This window comes from Danio rerio, chromosome 12, assembly GCF_049306965.1.
Source record: "Danio rerio strain Tuebingen ecotype United States chromosome 12, GRCz12tu, whole genome shotgun sequence".
NCBI classification, from domain to species: Eukaryota; Metazoa; Chordata; class Actinopteri; order Cypriniformes; family Danionidae; genus Danio; species Danio rerio.
In genome coordinates this window covers 46,401,727-46,425,899 of record NC_133187.1, presented here as the reverse complement: position 1 = coordinate 46,425,899, position 24,173 = coordinate 46,401,727, and the positions used below count along the sequence as shown (strand labels likewise).

Here is a 24,173-nt window from a genome sequence, read left to right as displayed (position 1 = left end):
TAAGACAAGAAGTTATTAAACTGATATTGAACATCAATGTAAATAACACTGGCAAACAGTGTTAAGTTAGTAACATCAGTTAAGTTGGATTTGTTTAGTAATCAGTTTAATCTGAATTGTTTATGCAGAATGATTAAATGCTTTGCTCCAGAAGTATTTCATCAGACAGTGTAATCATACTGTACTATGATTGATGTTTGTTGTTTCTGTATTTGTGCACTTTCTCCACTCTGGTTTTAAAATGTTTGTGTTGAACTGTGAAGTGTTTTTTGTGGCACATGAGTAGTTCAACAATTTTCAGGGGAACTTTTAACATGCAAATTCGCTTTTTTTTATTTTATTTTTTTGAAGATGACTGGGAAAGCACTGACATGGAATATCTAATTCATCTTTTCCTCATTCAGTTCATGATTGTGGTTTAAGTTACTCTTCCTTGTTTATTCATATGAATTTTATTGAGGCTAGTTGTTCTAAGTACTTCATTAGTATTACAGCATATCAAATGAAAGAACAATGAAGATTTTATGTTTAACAATAAAGCAATATTTCAGTCTTTCCAGTTATGTAAACCTTACACAGAATTTTTTTTCATATTCTTCCATTTGAATTAAATAGGAATTTAACTAGTGATTTCTGCATGTAAGTTTTTCAGTGTGCATTAATGCCAAAGCAATTGTAACTACATTAGAGTAGATGTGTGACAAAATGTTTTAAGAAATCATTATCTTTTACAAGTTAATATAATATAAATCGCAATATGTGAGGTGTTATCAAATTTATGTAAAATGCACACAAAACAGTTTTAAATTGGAACATCAAACTGAATAATGTGACATTTTAGTTATATATTATAGTATATATATTATATATAATATACTTTAAACCCCCACATTACTATTTACATATATTATTAGCGTGTTTTTCTGCATTTGATTTCCTTAGTTAAGTTCATCAGAGTTCATGTCTGTCATCTATCACGGCTCATACATGCCTTTAAGGAAAGTTGTCAGGTTTTGAAATGCAACGAATGTTGACAAACAGGTACAGTAGTGCACATTTGTGGGATTTGAAAACATTATATGCATGCTTTACTCTTAAAAACTTCTGATTTATGTATTTTGCATGCGTTTTACATGGTATTGTATGTTCAGATTGCCTTGTGTATAGATATAGACTTGTTTGTTAGGTTTGAAGTGAGGAGTTATATAAGACATTATGCATTATAATTTATTTATATATAGACTGTTTGTTGCATTATTTAATGTAAAAAAAATGTTGAAATATGCAGTATTTGAAGTATTATATTATTATTTATGAACTATGTTGCAGTATGACATTCTACAGACATTGCACAGACAATAACTGCAAAGCCACTCAACCATTCAGGAATTATTGTCCCTTACAATAAAGATGCTTATCGGGATCTCAAGTTGATTGAAAGCTTCTTTATTATTACTTTGATAATGGAAACAGTTCAGCTGTTTTCTTATATTTCCTCAAACCTTACTCAAACAATAACACACAATTAAACACATTAAAGACTGTCACTGTCTGCTGCTCTACCATATCAGTTATCAACTTACCAACTATTTAAATCCATATCAGCATATTTTTAATGATATCAGCATATTTTTTTTTTTCGGTAACTTGCCACAGTACTGCTATAGGCAATGGAAACATAAAGACTTTACAGCAGGTAACATACAGCCATGAATAATACACCTATCAGTGCTGTTAGATGATAAAATCAAGGGTTTATTTATTATAAACCTTCAAATGTATTTAAAGGTATCCTAAAAATGAGCCATAGACAAAATAAACCATTTTTCTCAGAAAACATATTTCTAAAGGTGCTCCGGATGTTGGTAACAACCAAAGAAATCCATATATACAAAGAAAGCAAATCGAATTAGTTTATAGGTTGTTAAGAGTAATGAAAAGACGAAGGGAGAAAGTATTAAACAGATGAAGTAAGGGATGTGTAGAAAGACGGTTAAAGTCCAGATAGCAGCTAAAATCTCTGTAGTTCTTCTCTGCCCTTCCTCAGTTTAAACAAATATCCAACACAATCTCACGGCAATTCGTAACTTTTTGATTTAGTGGCTAATTCGTATGAATTCTTACAATCTAATTTGTACAATTAAGTAAAGCCTAGTTCACACTACAGGATTTTAAACATCAGCAGATCATTGTGCCGTTCACACTACATGACTTGACTTTTTGTCTTTTAATCTCTGTGGTGTTCACACTACGCAACACTATGTGAATGATCCACAAGAGGGGGGTCACACACTACATGATCTGACAACAACTCATTCCCCAACAGCTCATTCAAGCTACCAAACCACAGCCAATGAAATTTTGATTATGTGTGCATTTTTTGCCTTGCAACTTCCTGCTAACATAAACAAAACTTTCTGATGGCAAAAACATCAATTTACTTCAAAACATCTTTCAAAACAGCATATTCTGTGCTGTGAAATAGCTCCTGTTTGAAAGTGAAAATGAAAGCCAAGACCTTTGCATGTTCTAGTATCTTAACTACATATTTATAGGCTGTATTACCAAAAAAGATGATATTTTTAGGGTAATGTGTCATTAAATATGATGCTAGACATTCAAAGCTTAATTTTAATATCTCAATAATAGCTTTGAATGTAAATATGTTGTGACAAAATGGCGTTTTATATGAGAACGGTCAGAATGAGCAGTATGGTAATTCTAATAGTTACAGAATTCTAGTTCCACTGTTAATATAGCTTACTCTCATGTCTGTGCTAACGCAGAATGAAGCGAGTGCACTGATGCCCATTCTGACCAATCACAGATGTTTCTGCTGAGCTCCTGAACACACAGGCATTCAGCTCATGCTGATATGCTCTCTCATTGGCTGCAGCTCGTCACTACATCTGACCACACGTGGGGTTGAGTCGGCCGACTGCTCTGGAATATTTAGCATGCTAAATGTTGGATTTCCGTCTGCGAGGTGTCGGCGACGCGTCAATGAGCCTCGTTGATGCGTTGTTCAGTAGTTCACACATAAAGAGCAGTGAGCGCCGTGCACCCGCAGATTTCTTCCCGATCACAGCCCGATCTGTCGGCGAGCTCGTTAACTTTCAAATCGGGCTCAAATCAGGTTAAAAATCCTCTAGTGTGAACTAGGCTTAAGACTTGCTCATCCCCCAATGACGGTTGGGTTTAGGAGTGGGGTTAGGTGCCACGCCTCCTTTTTAAAATCGTACAATTTCTGAACTTGTACGAATTAGCAACTAAACTGGCAAAACGTAAAATACTTACGTTTTCTTGTGAGATCAGACTGGAATATCAGCTGCTTCAGTCCAACATCTACATTAGAAGGAGGATGAAGATGAAACCACAATGGAAATTTCAGCAAGACATTGATCCAAAACACAGCCAAGGAAACTCTCAAATACTTTCAGAGAAAGAAAATCATCAAGCTGTAGAATGGCCCAGCCAATCCCCTGACTTGAATCCAATATAAAATACAAAATAAAGGACAGCTTTGATAGACGAGACCCACAGAAATATCAATATTTTCTACATTCTGTTGAAATCTGTGAGAAACTCACACCTGAGCAGTTCAAGTGACTTCATTCTCTAAATGAGAGGCGTCTTTAAGCTGCTGTCACCAAAAAAAAAAAAAAAAGCCTTTATGTTTATAAAGTATTAAATACATTTCTGTATTTCAGTGCTTTCTCCTTCTGTCATTTCATTGTTATTACATTACACATTTTTTTGATTATATTTATTTATTTTTTTCGTTTTGTTTTGTTTTATTTTTATGTTTGTATTGTTTGGGTTTTTACCCAAATCTGCTTCAATTCCATGTCAACAGCTACTTTAGAAATATAATTTCCAGGAAGAAAAACATGACATGTTCAATACTCATTTCTGTAATTATCAACCAAATATCCTAATTATTAATTACTAAACTGTAATTAATAACCTTTTGCCGGTTGCGTCAAACCATTTAAGTTTTGATAAAAAAAATGGTTGAGTGAACTACATAGAAAGTTGAAGTCAGAATTATTACCCCCCCATTAACCTGCAGCCTGTAGGTTAATGATGATGTAACTATCATTCGACCCCAAACTGCGGCACCTCAGTAAAAACAAGAATTCGATTAATTAATATTAATGAATAATACACCTGCTCAATGAAAATCAGATGATTCACTACATTAATAAATCTGACATTACTTGGTCAGAAAGCTAAAAAGGGGAGAAAAAGATTAAGCCATCAGTAGAAAGAAATACTGTGGTTAAAAGGGTCCAGTGGTCAGCACGTTGTGTTAAGTTGCCACCGACCCGTGTTCAATCCTTACCTAAGTGATTATTTATTTATTTATTTTTCTTTTTTATTGTTAAGACATATAATACTGTTAGGGTTGTTGAACATTTAAAGTTCTAAAGCAGCTGTTTTCTTGAAAAAAGATGTGATAGTGTCATTAGAAACTGAATTGGAAATTACCTTATTTTAGTCAGTCATGAACTGAGGTGGGCTGGTCTAAGGCTTGAAACTCTAGAGCTGAAAAGGAGTCCCACTCCAGCTCTGGCACCAAATATAATTTTTAACTAATAAGATTTATTTAAATTGATAAAAGCAATGTTCCTTCTGCTAAAACAAGACAATGACATTACTTGGTTCATATACTGTATGTAAATAAAGACTTAAAAGTAAACATAATCAATTAACTTTTACTTAATGTTCAACATAACACTCCTAAATAAATTAAGTAAATTTTACATGATATTGACAAGTTTATTATACCTGATATAAGATTGTAAAATTTACTTGAAATTTGTTTGTGCAAATTATTAGGAGGATTTTTTTAAAGTAAATCTTAAAAGTATTTTTTTTTTTCAGTGTGGACACTATATTATTATCTGTATTCTTAACTCAGGGGTACTAAATCATTAGTTTGATAATGATCAGAAGTTTTTAAACACATGACTTAATAATATACGTTTGAAAAATCTAATTTCCAATCATGCTTTTTATTAAGAGATTTTCCCGATTTATTTTTTGCTTTCTTACTTTTAATCTGTTTTTAATCATTTTTATTCTTTGCTGTTTTTATTTTCTTATACTTGTTTCTTTTATTCCCGTTTATGTAAAGCACTTTGAATTACCATTGTGTGTGAAATGTGTTATAGAAATAAACGTGCCTTGCCTTTCTCATTGCACAGAATTTTGATGTCATGTTTATGTCTCTGATTTTATCATCATGAGATTTTTCCTGCTTTCACAACATCTGCTGGTGTTCGCATCAGTCCTAGTACTCGGTAAGTTTTGGTTTTATATTTAGGGTTGATATGGATAAGACAGTACAAGTAATAATAATAATAATAATAATAATAACAATAATAATAATAATAATAAACAAGGGGTGTCACGGTGGTGCAGTGGGTAGCATGATCGCCTTACAGCAAGAAGGTCGCTGGTTTGAGCCCTGGCTGGGTCAGTTTACATTTCTGTGTGGAGTTTGCATGTTCTCCCCGTGTTCTCATGGGTTTCCTTTGAGTGCTCTGGTTTCCCCTACAGTCCAAACACATGCAGTACAGGTGAATTGACTTAGCTAAATTGGCCGTAGTGTATGTGTGTAAATGCATGTGTGTGTGTGTGTTTCCAAGTGTTGGGTTGCAGCTGGAAGGCCATCTGCTGCGTAAAACATATGCTGGGTAATTTGGCGGTTCATTCCGCTGTGGCGACTCCTGATTAATAAAGGGACTAAACTGAAAAAAAAAAATTAATAATAAAGAAATTACTGATTTAATTTTCTAAACACTGAATCTTTTTTTTTTTTTTTTACCAGCATGTGCACAGACAACGACTGAACAAACATCTGCATCATCAATCCTGTCAGGTAATTATAAATAAATTGTTATGTTTAAATTGAATAGTTATGGTTTGCTTTTGCATGTGAATTAGTTACAGAGAAGTGTCATGAAGAAACCATGTGGCTATATGTACTGTATTGTATACTGTACTGTATAGGGATTTACATATAATCATCTGCAATAAATAGTTAACTAGTTCTCTTAAAGGCTTTTGAATTCCACTATCTCATGTTTTATAAACCACAGCCATTTCTTCTAAAACCACCAGAGGCCGCTATTTACATTACTATGAATGTTGTCCAGCTGCTTTGCTTTTACCATGGTATCACATGGTTTTTTGGGGGTGTTTCATGTTCCCTGTTTTCTGTAATCATCCCTCATCATACTATATATGCGTGTTGGTGTGTATCTGTCATTACATGTGACTATGATAGCATATTTTATACAGTCATTGTAGCATGTAAGTGTAACCACGCCGGTCCTAACTCACTCAAAGCTGCGATCGACCCGGCGACCATCCGCATGGGAGTCGGTTGCTCTAACAAGGAGGCCTCAGTTACATAAGTATTTTTATGTTTTCCCACAGTAATTACAAAACAATTTAACCATGTCCTTCAGCTGCAAATCTTTGGATGGGTAGTTTTGAATTTGTAGTATCCTGCAGTAACCACAAGGGGTCGTTAATAGTTTAACAAGTGTTGTGTTAATGCCTGTAACCCAGTTGAAGACGAGATCCGATGCAGGAAGGCATGCGGTGGAAATGTCTGTTGTCAACTGAAGTAAACAGCTCGCTGCAGAGCCATTTGAGGAGAGGTGAGCTCCAGAGAGGGGGAGCATGAGCTGTCGCTCCTCCTCCTGTAAGCTGTTTTAATGCGTACACCAACCCCACCCCTAACCCTACCCCCAGTGACATCACTCGTAGAAGAAGTGCAAAAAAGGTGGAGCTCAAGCTTAAGCTCCCCCTCTCTGGAGCTCACCTCTCCTCAAATGGCTCTGCAGCGAGCACCACTTGGAACCCTATACTTGTAGTAGACTTATCTTTATTGAAGATACTACATTTTTGGTGACGAGGATGGGATTGTCGACACTGTTTTACCCACAGAGGATGAACAGAACGTATACACTCCTGCGTTACCGACTGGAGATGTAGGTGATGCACCTGCAGAGAGGGAGCTGTCTGCATTGGAAAAGCCACAGTTACTGGAAATGACTGCTGTTGAAAAACGGACCAACTTACCTACAAATCTGAGGTCTGCCAGAAAAAAAACGTTCTCCAGCTCACTTCAAAAACTATGCTGCATAGAACAAATTAGTAAAAGAATCAGTTATACTTGATAGGTTGAAAAGGTTGTAATAAGAATCTTGATCTATGTGTTACTGATTTACAGTGTTGTATATATCTTAAGTGATTTATTGATATTTAGTTGATTTATTGTGATTTAGTTAGAAAGACTAAGCTATACAAATAACAGAAAAGAAAATTCCATATAAAGAAAGACGCATTCCAATTGATAGTTTAAGGAGGAGTGTATGTAGTATCCTGCAGTAATCACAAGGGGTCGATATTGGATTACAAGAGTGTTATTGCCTGTAACCCAGTTGAAGACGAGATCCGATGCAGGAAGGCAGGGGCGGACTGGCCATCTGGCAATTCTGGCAAATGCCAGAAGGATCGGACCATTTTTTAAATGTTGGCCGGTATGCTATTTTTTAATAACGTTTTTTATATGTATTGTTTTTTCATGCAGGCAGCTTTTATCTCTTGCAAGATGTGAATATTATGATAATGATGATGATGATGATGATAATAATAATAATAATAATAACAATAATAATAATAATAATAATGATAATAAATGTTAAGCATTGGCCCAATCGGCAATAGCCGACTGGTTTCAAGATGGGCCGACCCAATCAGAGGGTACGTGGACGTAATCAAAAGAATGTCAAACAAACAGTAAGTGCAACACAAGCAAATTGTCAGAGATGGACCGTAAAAAAAGGAAAGGCGGTGCCGAAAAGCCCAGAGAAAGCCAAAAATTGCTCTAAAATCAGAAGCTGCCAAATGCATAAAATTAACTGAAATAGTTTCGTGAGGACAACATCGACAGCAAGAAGGTCAATGTTTCAAACCTCGGTTGGGTCAGTTGGGGTTTCCTCCTGGTTTCCCTTACAAGTCCAAACACATGTGCTGTGGTGCATTTATGTGAATGTGTGTTTATAGGGGTTTCCCAATGCTTTGGAGGACATCCGCTGCGTAAAATATGGTACTGCTTACATTATTTCACCATCTATACAACAATATAAGTAGTGAATGTGCGTGTCCGTGGATGGGGCTTTGTCGGTGTGGTAATGTGAGCTGGTGTGGCTACAGTGCCAGGGCTGATTTTTAGTCCCAGTCCGCCTCTGCAGGAAGGCATGCGATGGAAATGTCTGTTATAACTGAAGTAAACAGAAAGTAAATATTCGTTTCAACCCTTTACTTGTTGTAGACTTATCTTTATTGAAGATACTACAGAATTATAATTGTTTTTACTTCAGACACAAGTTCTAGTGTGAGTTTAATGATTATAGACCACCCTTTGACCAGTTTGCTTTAATTTACAGTGTGCCAATTTTAGTGGACGAGGCTGTATGTTTTGCTTTTGCTGTATTTATGTTTATCTTTTATTAAAAGACACGTTTGCTCACTTTGTTTCTTCTAAAACCTTTACAAGTTCATAAAAGTTGTAGTGGTTTACCACGAGTCCACCACCAGAGGTCGCCATCATCCCGCTGCTACTAATCACAACCAGAAATCGATCCTCATAAATGGGTACACTGATTTTTGTCCATTCCCATGACAGCACCAGGAATCTTCTACCCATTCGGTTAAGCAGCAGGAGACGCAATAAATCCTGCTTCTGATGATGGAGGCTCGTCTGTTATTCCGCTATTGAGTCCATTTCTGTACTTTGACCGCACATACCAGCAAATTTATGTAAGAATATGACTCCATTTGGTTTATCTAGTTTTGATATTTTAAAATCTCCTGTGTGACCAGTAAAATCTGTTGCTTTGATTTGTCTGGTTTCAGGTTAATGGATTCCTCACATTCAGCCAGTCTTCATCCCAATTTGCTCCCAACTCATTTCCTGCTTATGGAAGTCAAGATATAATTGCTGGACATTGGAGCAACCTTGATATCAGTGTTACAGGAGTCTTCTCTTATAAACGATACACTAGTGGAAGTGTTCTCACTAGCGCCACTCAGGATATAAACAGTTATTTTCCATAACTGACCTTCACTGCTTCTTGGGTTTTTGTTGCAACATGGAACAAACTTTCATGGAGTGAAAGTTTAAATTGATCTGCCTTTTTTCAGGAAACATCATTTTAAGTTTTTTTTTTAATTTCAAACAGTAATTTATCATTCATTGTGATGAATTATGGTGACATTGCTGTTACAGAGCACCAGGTGGAGGTAATATGCTCTCTCTTTCGCTATAGTTTACATAATAAAACCTAAATGTTACATATATTTAAGGCTGTAACTGTTATGCAATTTTAGTTATTTAGTAATTAATACCATCATTACATTTTCCACAGATCAGTGGTTACAAATATGATGCAGGCCAAAAAGTCACTGCATGACATAGAATGTAGGATTCATTTATAGACCTGTAGAAAAAATGCTCCTCTACACTAAGGGCCCTATTATACACCCGGCGCAAGGCGCAGCGCAATTGTTGTTTGCTAGCTTTAGCTTGGCACAAGATTCGTTTTGATGTTTTGCACTTCGCTGTTTAAATGCAAATGCATGTGCGCTCATATGTGCGGCCATAGCCGTTTTGGTTTAAAAAAGAAGGCGTGTTGAGGCGCATTGCTGGCAGTTTGCTATTTTGAGGAACTTAAATAGAGTTCAATAGATCAGATCAAAGCGGGTCTATAGTCCAGCACAGAGCACGTTATTTGTACGCCTCGCTTACACATTGCTTAATACACACAGGATGTACAACAATACGCAAATATCTTTATAAATAAAAAAAGAATTCAAGGATTAAAACTTTACAAAAAATATTATTTTCTAGCCTACATGAATATAAAAACCACTGGCTCCATGCCTTCTCAAGTCAAATCACTTTTTTTGTCACATCATCTGCAGCATTTGCTTATAGCATCTCGGGGGCCTTTTCAGTTTATTCATGACAGTTTGCTTTTGTATAATGTTATTATTATTAGCAGTATTATTTATCATATGCATATTTATATTTGTTTTATTAAAAACAGGCTTAGATTTGCCCACCTGTCAGGTTTGGACCATACAGGGCATAAGAACACGACGTGTGTTTGAATATAACTAAATTTTTTGAGCCTACTTCGTTATTATTGTTCATTTATTCGTTTGCTGAAAATTAGAACTAAATTTAGAAATAGTTTTTAAACAAATCTTTGCGCTTAACAAACAAAATTAATTATATGTAGGCTAATGGATGTCTGCGTACAACAGGATTCCCTATCGACGAGAGTGAAAGTGAAAGTAAATAATGAGGAGGCTCATTGTCTTGTTCTCGCGCTGCAGATGCTCTGTTTAACTGTTTTCTTGCTAGTGAAGTGTTCAGTTTTTTCACGTACAAAGTCCGCCAAGTAAAGAGCAAATGCACTTTGGTGCAACACAACTGACTCTACTGATTGGTTTTCAAAACACACCTATAACTCATTAAGAGAATAAGCTCAACCCTGTTAGACCATGCACCATGGCGCAAAGCGGATTTTTCCGTCGTTAAAATAGCAAAAGTCGATTCTGACACATGCTTTTGTGCCCTGTGCTTTGGACTTTGCGCATGGATTGCTACAATAGAGCTTTATGTATTTGCGTCATAGTTTTCCATCTGGATTCCTGGGGGGCCTCAGCTCTGCACAGTTTGGCTCCAACCCTAATCAAACACAGCTGATCCAAATAATCAAGTGATTAAGATTACGATGCTGCATCCCACTATCCATCCCATTGAAAATAGAATTAGTATTTCCCAAATTTTAGTATGTTGAAAAGAGTATGCCAAAGGTTCCCGGATGGTTTGCTATTTTCGGTAAACATTTTAAGTGTAGAAGCGTCCATACTCCTGATATTGCCCACAACACATTGCGTGTTGGACGTGGATTTGATTAGAACTACAAACTTGGGTGAAAAGTGTAAATAAACTACAAACATGATGAACCCGCGAGACCAACCGTCAAGCAGAGAGGCTTCGTTAAAGATGTTTGCATTAATATCTAGCCAACTGGACCATAGTAAAATCACTGTTCTTTGTTATATTTCATCTGCAACAACAATACTGACCTCATAAAAAGACGTGTTTGGACATCAATGTCTGAATGCATAATGATCCAAAGAGCTAAGGAGGATTTTTCTGCATGAAAGACTCATGAATGGGAGATTAACCTGCTGCTGATTCTCCAATAGGGTAGGAAATTAAATATGACAGAAATGTGGATGATGTGTGGATGATTGACAGGGCTCATAACTAAGCAACATAGCAATCTGTAAACGAGGAAGTAGTAGGTCCCAAAACTTGCATACTCTTCTGTTACACATACTCAAAGGGTATGTTTTTCCTTCACAAAAAAGTACATACTTTTAGGTTGTAGTATAAGTATGTAAATTAAGACGCAGCAGTAGAAAGTTTTATGCAGTTGTGAGTTAGAGGTGGTTGGAGCTAAAATCTGCCATCCAGGAATTGAGTTTGAGATCGCTGCCATATGGTGTAGTAGCACATGATTAACAAGTATAGTATCACTCAAGTGCTGCTTTTGTCCCACACAGCACAAGTTCAAATGTGATATTAATGCTATAAAACAACTCTTTAAAAAACAACATCTTGATACTGTGTTAAGACAATATTGTCAGCAGCTAATGCTATACATGTAATTTGTAATTGGTCATTTTTTCATTTACCACAATATGACTTTGCAGTTTCATTTAAGAGTGATTTCTCTGCTAGTCTCTTATGTATATTTGTCCCCACAAATATAGTAATAACAGTAATTTCTAACCTTGCGGGTACATTTTTTGTTGTTGTCCCTGTGAGGAAAGCTTGTAAATCATCTAGAATGAAGCATTTTGAAAATGTAAAACTGCTGAATGTTTTCTATGAGAATTGTGTTTCGGGGAAAAGGACAGAATAAACAGTCTGTACAGAATAAAAATCATTACGTCTGTGGCAAATACCCATACAACATGAAAACCTGTGTTTATAAAAAAAAAGTATTTGTTTTTGCATACTTTCAGGCTGGTTATGACACGATGAACTCAACTGAATACTTTGTAATACCTGGATCAATCAATGGGAGATCCATCTCCAACTTTAAGTCCTTTGGTAATGTTGGTCGAGGCCGATAGGCCTTAAGGGTTGACGGTCAGACAAAGACAAACACAGGTAATCTACAGATCACACTTTACTATCATTTCGTTCTCTGTATGAAATATCTTTCATCACACCTAGAAAAGATTTTGTTGTACCAACCAAACACACATTAATATCAGTTTGCTTCCAGGGTTTTTGCCAAAATTTAGGTACTGGATGGAAACCATTTATTTTATTTTTTTTTTGTATTTATATTAATTAAAGATGCAATCTTGTTAACCTTCTTTTTTTTTCAACAAACATTTGCAAGATTATATAGAGAAATTATTTTAACATAAGTCTACCAACACCGGTTACCAACCTGCTAATAAGGGCAGATTTGTGAATGTCATTGTTATTAATCAGTGTACGCTACTTGACAAAATCTATAAAAGCAAATACTAGACTTCTAGTTGGTCATTTGGAAAAGTGTCAGAAGGTCTATTTTTTAAATGAATCATCTGTTGAACTGCATCCCAATGATCTGGAACCTGCAAGGACCCAAGATTCTCACAGAATCAGTCAAGTTTGGTGAAGAAAAAATCATGGTTTGGGGTTACATTCAGTATGGGGGCATGCGAGACATCTGCAGAGAAATGGCAACATCAACAACCTGAGGTATCAAGACATTTGGGCTGCCCATTACTTTACAGGCCGATGGGCCTTCAGGGTGGACGGTGGAACAGAGACAAACACAAGTAATCCACAGTACATGTTTTGTTTCATTCTTTGTTCTGAAATGTCTTATATCACATTTAGAAAAAAAAATAGTTTTACTAACCAATCACACATTACTATCACTATTCGGTCATGACCGAAAGGACAAGATCTCAGAGACAAGCAGCCGAAATGAGTTTCCTTCGCAGGGTGACAGGGTGCCCCCTTTTGGGCTCTATCACCTGGGAGGAACTCAGAGTAGAGCCGATGCTTCTCCACATCGAGAGAAGTCAGCTGAGGTGGCTCTGGCATCTGTTTCGGATGCCTCTTGGACGCCTACCGATGGAGGTGTTCCAGGCATGTCCCACCAGGAGAAGGCCTTGGGGAAGACCCAGGACACGCTGGAGGGACTATGTCTCTCGGCTGGGCTGGGAACACCTCGGAATCCCCCTGGAGGAGCTGGGGGAAGTGTCTGGGGAGAGGGAAGTCTCTTCTAAGACTGCTGCCCCTGCCCTGAAAAAGCGGTAGAGAATGAATGAATGAATGAATGAATGAATGGATGAATGAATGTAATAAGTTACATGTGGCATTTAAAGAAGTTTGTATTTTTGTTCATTCTTTCAGAAACCACCATAGCTCCTAGTAGAGGTAAATGTTGCAAGTGATTAAAGACTCATGAATAAACATTTAGCCTTAACTTACATTTCAGTAGCACCTACATCAAATAAGCACATAAGGCATTTAATGATGTTTGTATTTGCATCTTATTTTCTAATAACCACGATGCTTTGACAAATGATGTTATAATATGCATAGGGAGTTCATGAGATATTTACTGGTGTTTGTATTTGTGCTCACTCCTTCACCACAATGGAAACCACTGCTGTCACAACAGGTAATAATACTTAAACATGATTGTCTTGTCCTCATCAACACTAAGGAATGTGGACTTGTCAAGCGAATTCATAACAAACTCATTGATGTTTGTATTTGAGCTCATTTGTTTTCAGAATATCAAATTTGCTAATCAGGCATGTATAGCTCATTTGATGAAACGAAAATGTGGAACCCAGATTGTATTTCTATCTACTGATCGATCAGATATGGTATATTTAAAATATTCAGTGCTCAGCATAATTAAGTACACCCCATTTTAAAAATGTACATTTCAATCTAATTCTCAGTGAATATAGGCAATGTATTTTGATGCATTTAAACAAAGCAGATTTATTAAACATATATATTTATTAAAATAACATTTTAGTCATCAAACATATTTAGAAATGGAAAGAGCAAAACATTCAAAAAATGCAAACTACAAAATTTCATCATTTTATTTTTAATTATTTATTTTTTTTATTTATTTATTATTTTTTTTGCTCTTTTTTTTAAATTTGTATTAAATATTTTTCTATGACATGTAAATTTGGGTGTACTAGTTTTTGGAACGTCATCGTCAGTTATTTTGTTACATAAGCTCCAGATTTGGCTACAGTACTGACTAATGTATATGCACAAATATAATATTGTAGAGGATAGATTTGTGAGGGGTGTACTTATTCAGTTGAAGTCAGAATTATTAGCCCCCTGAATTATTAGACCCACTGTTTATTTTTTTCCCCAATTTTTGTTTAACGGAGAGCAGATTTTTTTAACACATTTCTAATCATAGTTATAATAACTCATTTCTAACAACAGATTTATTTTATCTTTGCCATGATGACAGTAAATAATATTTTATAAGATATTTTTCAAGACATTTCTATACAGTTTAAAGTGACATTTAGAGGCTTAACTAGGTTAACTAGGCAGGTTAAGGTAATTAGGCAAGTTATTGTATAATGATGGTTTGTTCTGTAGGCTATTGAAAAAACAATCAGAAATAAGTGGTCTAATTATTTGACCTTAAAGTAGTGTTAAAAATGTATAACTGTTTTTATTCTAGCCAAAATAAAATATTTACGATATTCTAAAGAAGAAAAAAAAATATTATCAGGGAGATTGGGGAGATATTTAAAAAAGAAAAAAATTGGGGGGCTATTAATTCTGACTTCAATTGTATGTGTGGAGCACTTTAGATATAAATGTTAAAATGAGTCTCAAGTGCTTTTTGGGTGTTGAGCTCAGTCATGTCTTTGTGCACCTAAACATAAACATCGATACAAAGATTATGATTATAATCAGGCCCGGCCCTAACCAGTTTGGCAACCTAGGTAAGATTTCAGGTGGCGCTCCGTCACATCGCAGTAAATTCCACTGCTAGTGTATAGTCATCAGAAACTAAATAGCTTTTTGATCGATTACTACAAGCTGGGAAAATGTCAGATAAATATGCCAATGCAATTAACATTATCGCTAAATAGAACATTTACACATTTGCTTGAGGAAGGAATGATGGGGGTAGTTACATTACTATAACTATTTTTCATAACATCTATGCCCTTCCATAACATTAGCTTATTTTAAAACTAACAGATAACACTATAACTATTTATTGATTAGCAATCTTTCAACGTTGGGATGTAAAAAATATGGGACAACAAATAGCTTCAAATGATAGAATACATAGCAAACATTAGAAACTATTGACAGTAAAATAGAAAGTTTAGCCTAATAAAATCAATGGCCTATGCAGAAATTAAATAAAGCTATCGAAATTTACTTCACCTTTAATTGTATTTGCATATTGATTAAAGTTACTATAGTTATTTAGTGAAGAGCAGCAAATGAATCTCTCATTGTGTTTTGTTTGATAACAGAGGTGTCACTTTAAGAATGCACAGATCTATAATGAAAGCATTCGACTACTTTAGTAACTGTTTGTGCTCATTTAAGAGAAAATTAGTTGTGTTTAAAATAAAACACGTAGGACGGACATGTTTACATATTTTGAAGTGTATTTCTCTGTTTAAACACACACCCAAATCACCAAAGTATCGCTAACTTAGCACGGGATAAGTTGGTTTCGTTTTCGATATTCCTGACACATTCAGTGATAGACGGCAATAACTCAAAAACCTCTTAGCCTACCCTAAAAAGATCTAAGTGTGTTTTTCTCGTGCTAAGCGGAGCAAAAACAAACACACAAAAAAAAAAAAAAAAAAGAAGCACTTGTCCAACGGTCCCAACACAATCTCACAGCAATTCTTAACTTTTTCATTTAGTGGCTAAATTGTATGAATTTGTACAATCTAATTCGTACAATTTAGTACTTTTTGCTCATCCCCCAATGACGGTTGGGTTTAGGGGTGGGGTTAGGTGCCACGCATCCTTTTTAAAATTGTACAATTTTGTATGAATTTGTACGAATTAGCCACTAAACTGGCAAAACGTAAATAACTTAAATTTTCTCGTGAGATCAGGCTAGACGGTCTCTTACTGAGAACTCCTCTCAGCGCGAGCTCTCCCGGCTTAATGCATATTGCGAGGGCTTAAATGGAGCAGTGATCGTAATGTCAAGCAAAAAAAGAAAAAGACAGCTGTGAAACATAACCAGCTTTGTCTTTTTGTAGGAAGCACACTTTAGAAATTTTAAGGGTAAGAGGTTTTTGAGTTATTGCCGTTTATCACTGAATGTCTCAGGCCGATCAAAAACAAAACCAACTTAACAGCGCTCATTTCTGGTGCCCCCCTAGATGCACAGCACCCTTAGCATTTGCCTATACTGCGTATGCCACGGGCCGGCCCTGATTATAATAGCAGAACTAAAAGTCTCGGTCCAAAATGGGATTTCTTTTGCAAAAATCTCTTTTATAAGGGGTTTGGACACAGTTGTCTAAAACAGTGTGTGAATATAACCCGCTTCTTATGGTAAAAATCTGTTCATTCATTTTTATTTATTTATTTATAATCTCGCTTTGTAAAAACAGTCTGCAGAAACACTTTGATTGACATTCTCCCTTTGCACGTGTCATCAGAGGATGAAAGCCCCGCCCACTAGTGACCATCTCTCCCTCATTAGCATAGCACATCAGTCTTGTTTTGAAACTGCCACTATGCTGACACAAAGGCATTTGTAGCTCTGCCCTCTTTCGAAAAGAGCACAATCTCATTTGAATTTAATCTCACTTGTCTCACTCGCCATTTGGTTATTGATAGTCAACAAACGGCAGTTGAACAATGAACGCGATGGCAAAGAAAGCAAGTGAGGTATTTTTGTGGACAGACGACGAGGTTGATTTGTTACTGAACGCAACAAATAAATAACTGCACAATGGCACCTGAAACAGACAATAGTGCAAACAACGCTCCCATTTCTGTGTCCATATTGTTGTTTACAGTGAAGGCTGGTCTGCTGTCTTCCGGTAGCATTAAAGCCATGTATTATAGTCATGTGATAGGGGCTTGACGAATAAGGGAAGGATACGCAATGAAACAAAAGCCCCAATCAAGTAGCGAATCTCCGCAGCCCCGCCTCCGTTTTCAGATGTCTCCGTTTTCCCCCATTCACACTGAGACGGAGCAGCAGCATTTCAGAATGAAAACGGCCTCTCCAACGTTTCCAAAACACTCCGTTTTCGACGCTCGAAAACTCCGACGTAGTGTGGACGGATGCCGTAACCGTAACAAAACTTATGCGTTTTCAAACTAAAACGCATTAGTGTAAACGTGGCCTGCTTCGGCCTAAATGATAAGAACAACTGATTGTGGGTCAGACTAAACAAGACATGCAGGACTTGGAATGTTGCTCAACCAGATTAAAGAAACGAAACTGTTGTACAATGCATAACACCCTGAAAAAATAATAAAATACAATAAAAATTGAAGTATTTGTTTCACAAGTCAGATTTTATACTATCACAAATGCATTCAGCCATGGAGTTAATGAAAATTCTCAATTTCTAAATATGTTTTACTTCAGTTCCTCTGTGGTTCGTTTTGAGCCTTCTTGCTTGTGTGACAGTACTAACTCATGCCATGGTACGTAAAACATGCAGGATGATGTTTGTAGGAAACATGCTGAATGTTATTATAAAGCAAGTTTGTGTCGTTGCGAAGAACAAGTCAACGGAAAAAGACAAAAATAGACTACTAATCTGGTATGACATAATAAAGCTGTGCATGTTTGCAGTTCTGCCATGCATCACAATATACTAATCAAGTGGAACAACGATTTATCGTAACATAAACAAATATCTGCATTTGCTGATACAGATCATCAGTAACACACCACAGCAGCACTGGATATCAAATGCAGATTATTTAGATCAGATTTCAATCAGATTCACAGATTTAGACGGATAATCGGGATCAGGTTTACCTGTCAGTTTATCAGCCTCTGTTTCTCTCTCCCATTAATCATCCACACATCAACAAACTATTCACAAAGCCCTCTCAAGCATCTGAAAAGAAAGTAACCCTTTGATGAGGATACGCCAACTATGAGGATATTTCATTTTATCCTCATTCTGTCAGTGCTTGTTGCTTAAAGCTCTTCCTTGTTTAAATCTGTGAGTAAAACTATACCTTATTCAGAGTTATTGGGATATCACTGAGTCAGATCTGTTCAGTAAATCCACTAATGCCGTTCACAGAAATGACATTTGGAATATTTTCTATGACACAAATAATAATAGTATGATTTAATAAGAGCTCATATATAGTGGACCAGTGTATTATGAACGTGCTATTATTATCTTAATAATTTGTATATATGCAATAGTCATTAGACTCAACAGCATAGCACAGTTATATTCAAAAGAAATTTTCTGTTCTTTTTAATAGCTGATTACCATTACTTTCAAGATTTGACTACAGAATTTAGCAATATGTAGAGAGCTCTATTTTGTATTTTAATCCTGCTTTGTGCAGATCTGGTTAACAGCTGTAGGAGTTTCAAACGGAGGAATGTGAAAAATGCCGGTGAACCTGTTCTTCCTCCATCGTTTCAGTCAGCCATGTCAAAACTATACGTGAGCATTCATCATACCTTTCACTACCTGTATAAATCACTGAACAAAGTTATTTCTGGAAGTGTATTACCTGTGAAATGTATAGCTAATCATACTTTATCTGTATGCCTAAATCAGTTTGATAAATAGCTAAAAAAATATATGGATACTGGAAAGGAACGTTCATTTATTCATTTTCTCGTCGGCTTAGTCCCTTTATTAATCCGGGGTCGCCACAGCGGAATGAACCGCCAACTTATCCATCAAGTTCTTTATGCAGCGGATGCCCGTCCAGCCGCAACCTATCTCTGGGAAACATCCACACACACTCATACACTACAGACAATTTAGCCTACCCAATTCACCTGTACCGCATGTCTTTAGACTGTGGGAGAAACCGGAGCACCCGGAGGAAACCCACGCTAAGGCAGGGAGAACATGCAAACTCCACACAGAAACACCAACTGAGCTGAGGTTCGAACCAGCAACCCAGCGACCTTCTTGCTGTGAGGCGACAGCACTACCTACTGCTCCACTGCCTCGCCCCGGAAAGGAACATTGTTATAACTCAAATGTAAATTACTTGGAAAATTTTTTATAATATTTTTTTCATTGTTTATTTATGCTATTGAGTTGCATTATGGGAGCTTGGTCTTTCATCAACACGCAGACACAGGGGAGAAAGACAGTGACGGTTTACATGGACATTAGTAATTGAATTGTTGGCCGAATTACTAATTTGTTGACTTTAACTGCAGTTTGGCACTTTCACTTTCATTTAGCAACATTTCATTCATGCCCCCATGACAAACGAGATGTTGCATGCGAGGAACTGCTGGAAGAGTGTAGTTTTTATGGAATGTTTGATACCGCATGGCGAATGGGAGAAAAAAAAAAATCCTCCACAATTCTCAGTAACATTGTCTATCCACAAGATGACACCAGGACCGCATAAAACGCTTAGAAGATTAAAACTGCTGTGTTTTCTTGAGCGCGAATAAGGGTGCTTTTACTCCTGTGAATCGATTCAGTTGTTCTGAAACAGAGATTACAATTGTTACATTGTTGCTCTTTGCTCTTGGTGCGGTTCACTTTCACACTGCAAAGTTTCTAATCGGATCAAAAGAACTAAAACAAGTCACGTATGAGTAAACTCTCCTCACATTGGTCAGAGTGTCAGGGTTTATTTTGCAGAGTCCAGCTCAACTGTCAGGAGAGGTGGTGGTTTGGTGGTGATTGACAAGGTGTGCGCGCGCGACGTGTCTGAGGAGAGATACGGTGGGGAGGGGGGAGAAGGGTGAGCGACGATGCCTATTTAAAGACTCGGAAGACGCGAGATTATCGGGAGATCATCCCTCGTTTGCGGGCATCCGGAGACTCGCGAAACTTCCCGCCCTACTCATAATTCTCTCTTCATATTGCTGTATGCCTATTACATATCAATAAAACACTGTGATATAACCGCGCTCGGATCGGATCGCTTTCTCACTGTAATCGAACCGCTCCAGGGTTCATTCCAATAGAGCCGAGACCACCTCACTCAGGTGGTCTCAGAGCGATTACTTTGGCGTGGAACAGAGCGCGATTGCCCTGTTCACATATGCCAAACGAACCGCGCTAACTGGGCAAACGAGACAGGTTCCGAAACAAAAGTGTAGGTGTGAAAGCACCCTAAGAAACTAAAAAACGGAAGCATCACATTTTTAGTCAATAAGAAGCTGCGAATAAGAAGCTGGATTCAGCCTCGTCCTTCCTTATCGAAAACACAGCAGTCTGGTAGTGATTGCGCTGCTTTTTTCAGGGTTAATTATTGTGATATTGCAACGGTCGCCTGATGTTTGATATGCATTGTGTGTAAATGTCATGTCCCCTTTAACTTCTTTTGTGGTTGTTTTGCCTTTGAGATGCAAGCACCTCATTGATAAACGCATGTATGGGAGCTCAGTTCAGTTCTGGCATGCTCTGAGGAGTATGTGATGGTCGCTCTACCGCTGTCTCATTTTTTTTTCTTTCAATAATGTAACATTTTTATTTTGCGAAGGATGTTTGAGTGTCTTTTCCTTTTGCCAACTCATTGTCATTGACTGGCATGTATGTAGTCGACAGCGCTTGGGAGAAATACATTAAGGCCAATAGGAAGAGCAAAATAGTTTGTGCTCTTTTTTTTATTCCTTAAAGTCTCCGGGTAAACGCTGGGACATCTAGCACCCGTTACAATATTGACGGCAATAGAGAAATACTGTAGACTGTAATAGAATGTAGGGAGATATCGCTGTAGATGCATGGCATTTCATGTCACGTTCAGCCTTATAATCATAAAATGTGAGCAAAATCAGAAGTTTCATCATCACTTTAGACGTTAAATAGAGAATCATTAAAACAATAGCTCTAAAGTGATGTTGGTGAATTATTAATGGCTTCTGCTGTTCTGACGTCAGCTGCAGATATGAATGAATGGCAGAAGAAAGTAGTTCCTAATACAAACGGTTTTTAGACTTTCCTGACACTCTAATTATTAATTTTTATTATTTTCTTCCTCATTGTTTGTTGCCCTCCATGTAAAGCTGCAGTATTGTCCTATACAGCATTAATATAAATATATTTTAAATTCTTTATTTTATAAATTAACTTATAAAATATCAAAAATTAAATCTGTATCAATTAAGCACATACAGTATAGTTTCTCGCTGTCTTTCTTGCTATAACTGATGAGTTTCATAACACATTTATAACGGCCAGAGAAACATTAAGATAGAAGAGTGAAGGTTCAAGAGCCCAACTGAAGCAGCCTCTGATCTCCATAATGGTGAGGTCAAATGAAACATTTTCTTTAAAAAATATAAACCTCTGTGAAGGTCGCTGGTTCGAACCTCGGCTCAGTTGGCGTTTCTGTGTGGAGTTTGCATGTTCTCCCTGCGTTTGCGGGTGCTCCGGTTTCTCACACAGTCCAAAGACATGCGGTACAGGTGAATTGGGTAGGCTAAATTGTCCGTAGTGTATAAGTGTGTTTGTATGTGTGTGTGGATGTTTCCCAGAGATGGGTTGCAGCTGGAAGAAAATCCACTGCGTAAAAACCTGCTGGATAAGTTGGCGGTTCATTCCACTGTGGCAACCCTGGATGAATAAGGGGACTAAGCCTACAAGAAAATAAATGAATGAATGAATGAAGTCAAGCTGTAATCAGTGCAGCTGGTAATGCTGTTATTTAATGGAGTTGTTTAATCCTCTGTTTTAATTTAGTTAGTTTGGTGTGAGGCTTTGTCTATAGTTTTATTTCATGCTATTTCCTTCAGTGATTGTGCTTGTTAACAGCAGCTGTTCATCAGTGTCTAAATTCCCTCATTTGTGGTCAAACAAATTGTGTAATGGACTAAACTAATTGACTAATATAGGGACTAGTGGATGAGGGTGTATGGTGAGATTTCAGACTCTCTCTCTCTCTCTCTCTCTCTCTCTCTCTCTCTCTCTCTCTCTCTCTCTCTTTATATATATATATATATATATATATATATATATATATATATATATATATATATATATATATATATATATATATATATATATATGTATATATGTATATGTAAATATATATATATATATATATATATATATATATATATATATATATATATATGTTTTTTTTTTTTTTTTTTTTGATGATGAAAATGTAACTTTTTCGGGAAAACCATTTAAAAAGAAAAAAAAATTAAACAAATTACTTTGTTTTAAAGGGAGACACTAATAGTCTAATCCAATTTAAGTCTGCCGCCATTTTCATATCAAATTTAAAGGGGACTGAAGCAATTATTTAGTAGTGTACAGTTCATGAACTAATTCGCAAACCTTTTAGGGGGAGCTCAATAGAAATATAGGAGGGCTAATGCTGTTTCATAAATTTACCTGAACGTTTCAGCAAGACATCATTTAGTTGACTTCTCGTGGTCTTCGAAAAACTCTCAGAAAATGTTCTCACTGGGGTCGGGGAATGGCGCGATTGAAACAAAAATGCAACAATTGCAACAAATTAAGATGCGAGTTAAGAAAACATTTGGTATACAGTTAAAGGGGACGTGAATACACGTAAATTATGGTAGTTTAATCAGAAAAACAAGTGAGTATACCGAGGTTATACGCAATTATTGATTCTCAGAAGTGGTAATACCCAAACAGCTTACTGAGTTTACATGCATATGGCAAGGATTACACCACTGGTAGTAATAAAATGTTGATTATTCATATGGTAATGGCATTTGAATTCTGGACAAAATGTATTTTTACCGGCAATACTACTTTTGATAGATATAAATACAGGGAACAGTGTATTAGCAAGCACCACCATGTTCTATGATTAGCAAAAGAAGAAAAGGACAGAACTGGCTCTTCCTGCAGATGAAAGTGAGTATGAGATAGTTTTAGTGATTATGAGAAGGATGCAGAATGGATATTTGATAAGAGCAGTGATAGAGACAGCTCGGGTAAGTTAGCTATGAGGCAGATAAGACAGGTGTAGTGTAGTATATAGTATAATATATAAAAACAGATAGTAAATAGCTACATCATTCTGATGCTATTAGACTCTATCCAATAAAATATGATAGTAATTTTTATTGGATGTTATTTACAGAAACCTCTAGGTATTTATTGTAGGTTCTCAGACTTTTTGTGGCCCTAAGAGGCCGCTTACCTTGCTCATTGGTTAAATCTGCCCCTGACCGCATACAAATACAGGGAGAACATGCAAACTCCATACAGAAACTGAACTAGAGACCTTCCTGTTGTGAGGCGACATTGCAAACTACTGGGCCACCGTGCTGCCCAAGCCAGAAGTTAATAGCGTGAATAGTTTCTAAAACTCAAGTGTTACCGCTCATAATTAAAAAAATAAAAATGAAAAAATAGGGTGGCACAGTGGCTCAGTGGTTAGCACTGTCGGCTCACAGTAAGAAAATTGTTAGTTCAAGTTCCGGCTGATTCAAAGATCATGATTTGATCAGAAGATGACTCCGGCTCTTAACTTATGTCTGTGAATATGTCATAAGCGACACCCCTCCGCTAACCAACGGCCTGCTATCACCCTTTTACACCTCCCCATTTTCACTTTCATGCATGTATGCCGGATTCGCTACCCTGATCTGTTCCGGGACCTTGCGATTCACAAATTAAGCACTGGGTGTCTCCCATACTGAATTGCAGCTGGAAGGGCATCCCCTGTGTAAAACATATGCCGGAATAGTCGGCAGTCCATTCCGCTGTGGTGCCCTCTGATAATTAAAGGACTAAGCTGAAGGAAAATTAATGAAAAAAATACAAAATATCAACAAGAAGCTGTTTTTGTAATGTATTACATCCTGGTTTAGAATCAACAGACAAATTTACACATC

At 36.6% G+C, this 24,173-nt stretch overlaps 2 long non-coding RNA genes across 4 annotated transcripts in view; one reads left to right on the top strand and one right to left on the bottom strand.

The window, feature by feature from the left end:
- The first annotated feature begins 6,782 nt into the window (after nt 1-6,782).
- LOC141376875 (uncharacterized) lies at nt 6,783-12,121 on the top strand. 2 transcript variants are annotated; one of them, XR_012388209.1, is made up of 3 exons: nt 6,783-7,111; nt 8,708-8,841; nt 8,938-12,121. It is a non-coding gene; the product is annotated as an uncharacterized lncRNA (long non-coding RNA). The 2 variants fall into 2 exon arrangements; XR_012388210.1 differs by lacking the exon at nt 6,783-7,111 and adding an exon at nt 7,372-7,559 and having other exon boundaries at nt 8,938-12,070.
- A 158-nt stretch (nt 12,122-12,279) lies between these two features.
- LOC137496848 (uncharacterized) overlaps nt 12,280-24,173 on the bottom strand; it is a 122,170-nt gene continuing 110,276 nt past the window's right edge. Inside the window, exon 4 of one of the 2 annotated variants that reach the window (XR_012388207.1) lies at nt 12,280-13,414. This is a non-coding gene — a long non-coding RNA (uncharacterized lncRNA). The remainder of the gene's footprint in view (nt 13,415-24,173) is intronic. The other variant, XR_012388206.1, reaches the window with a different exon arrangement.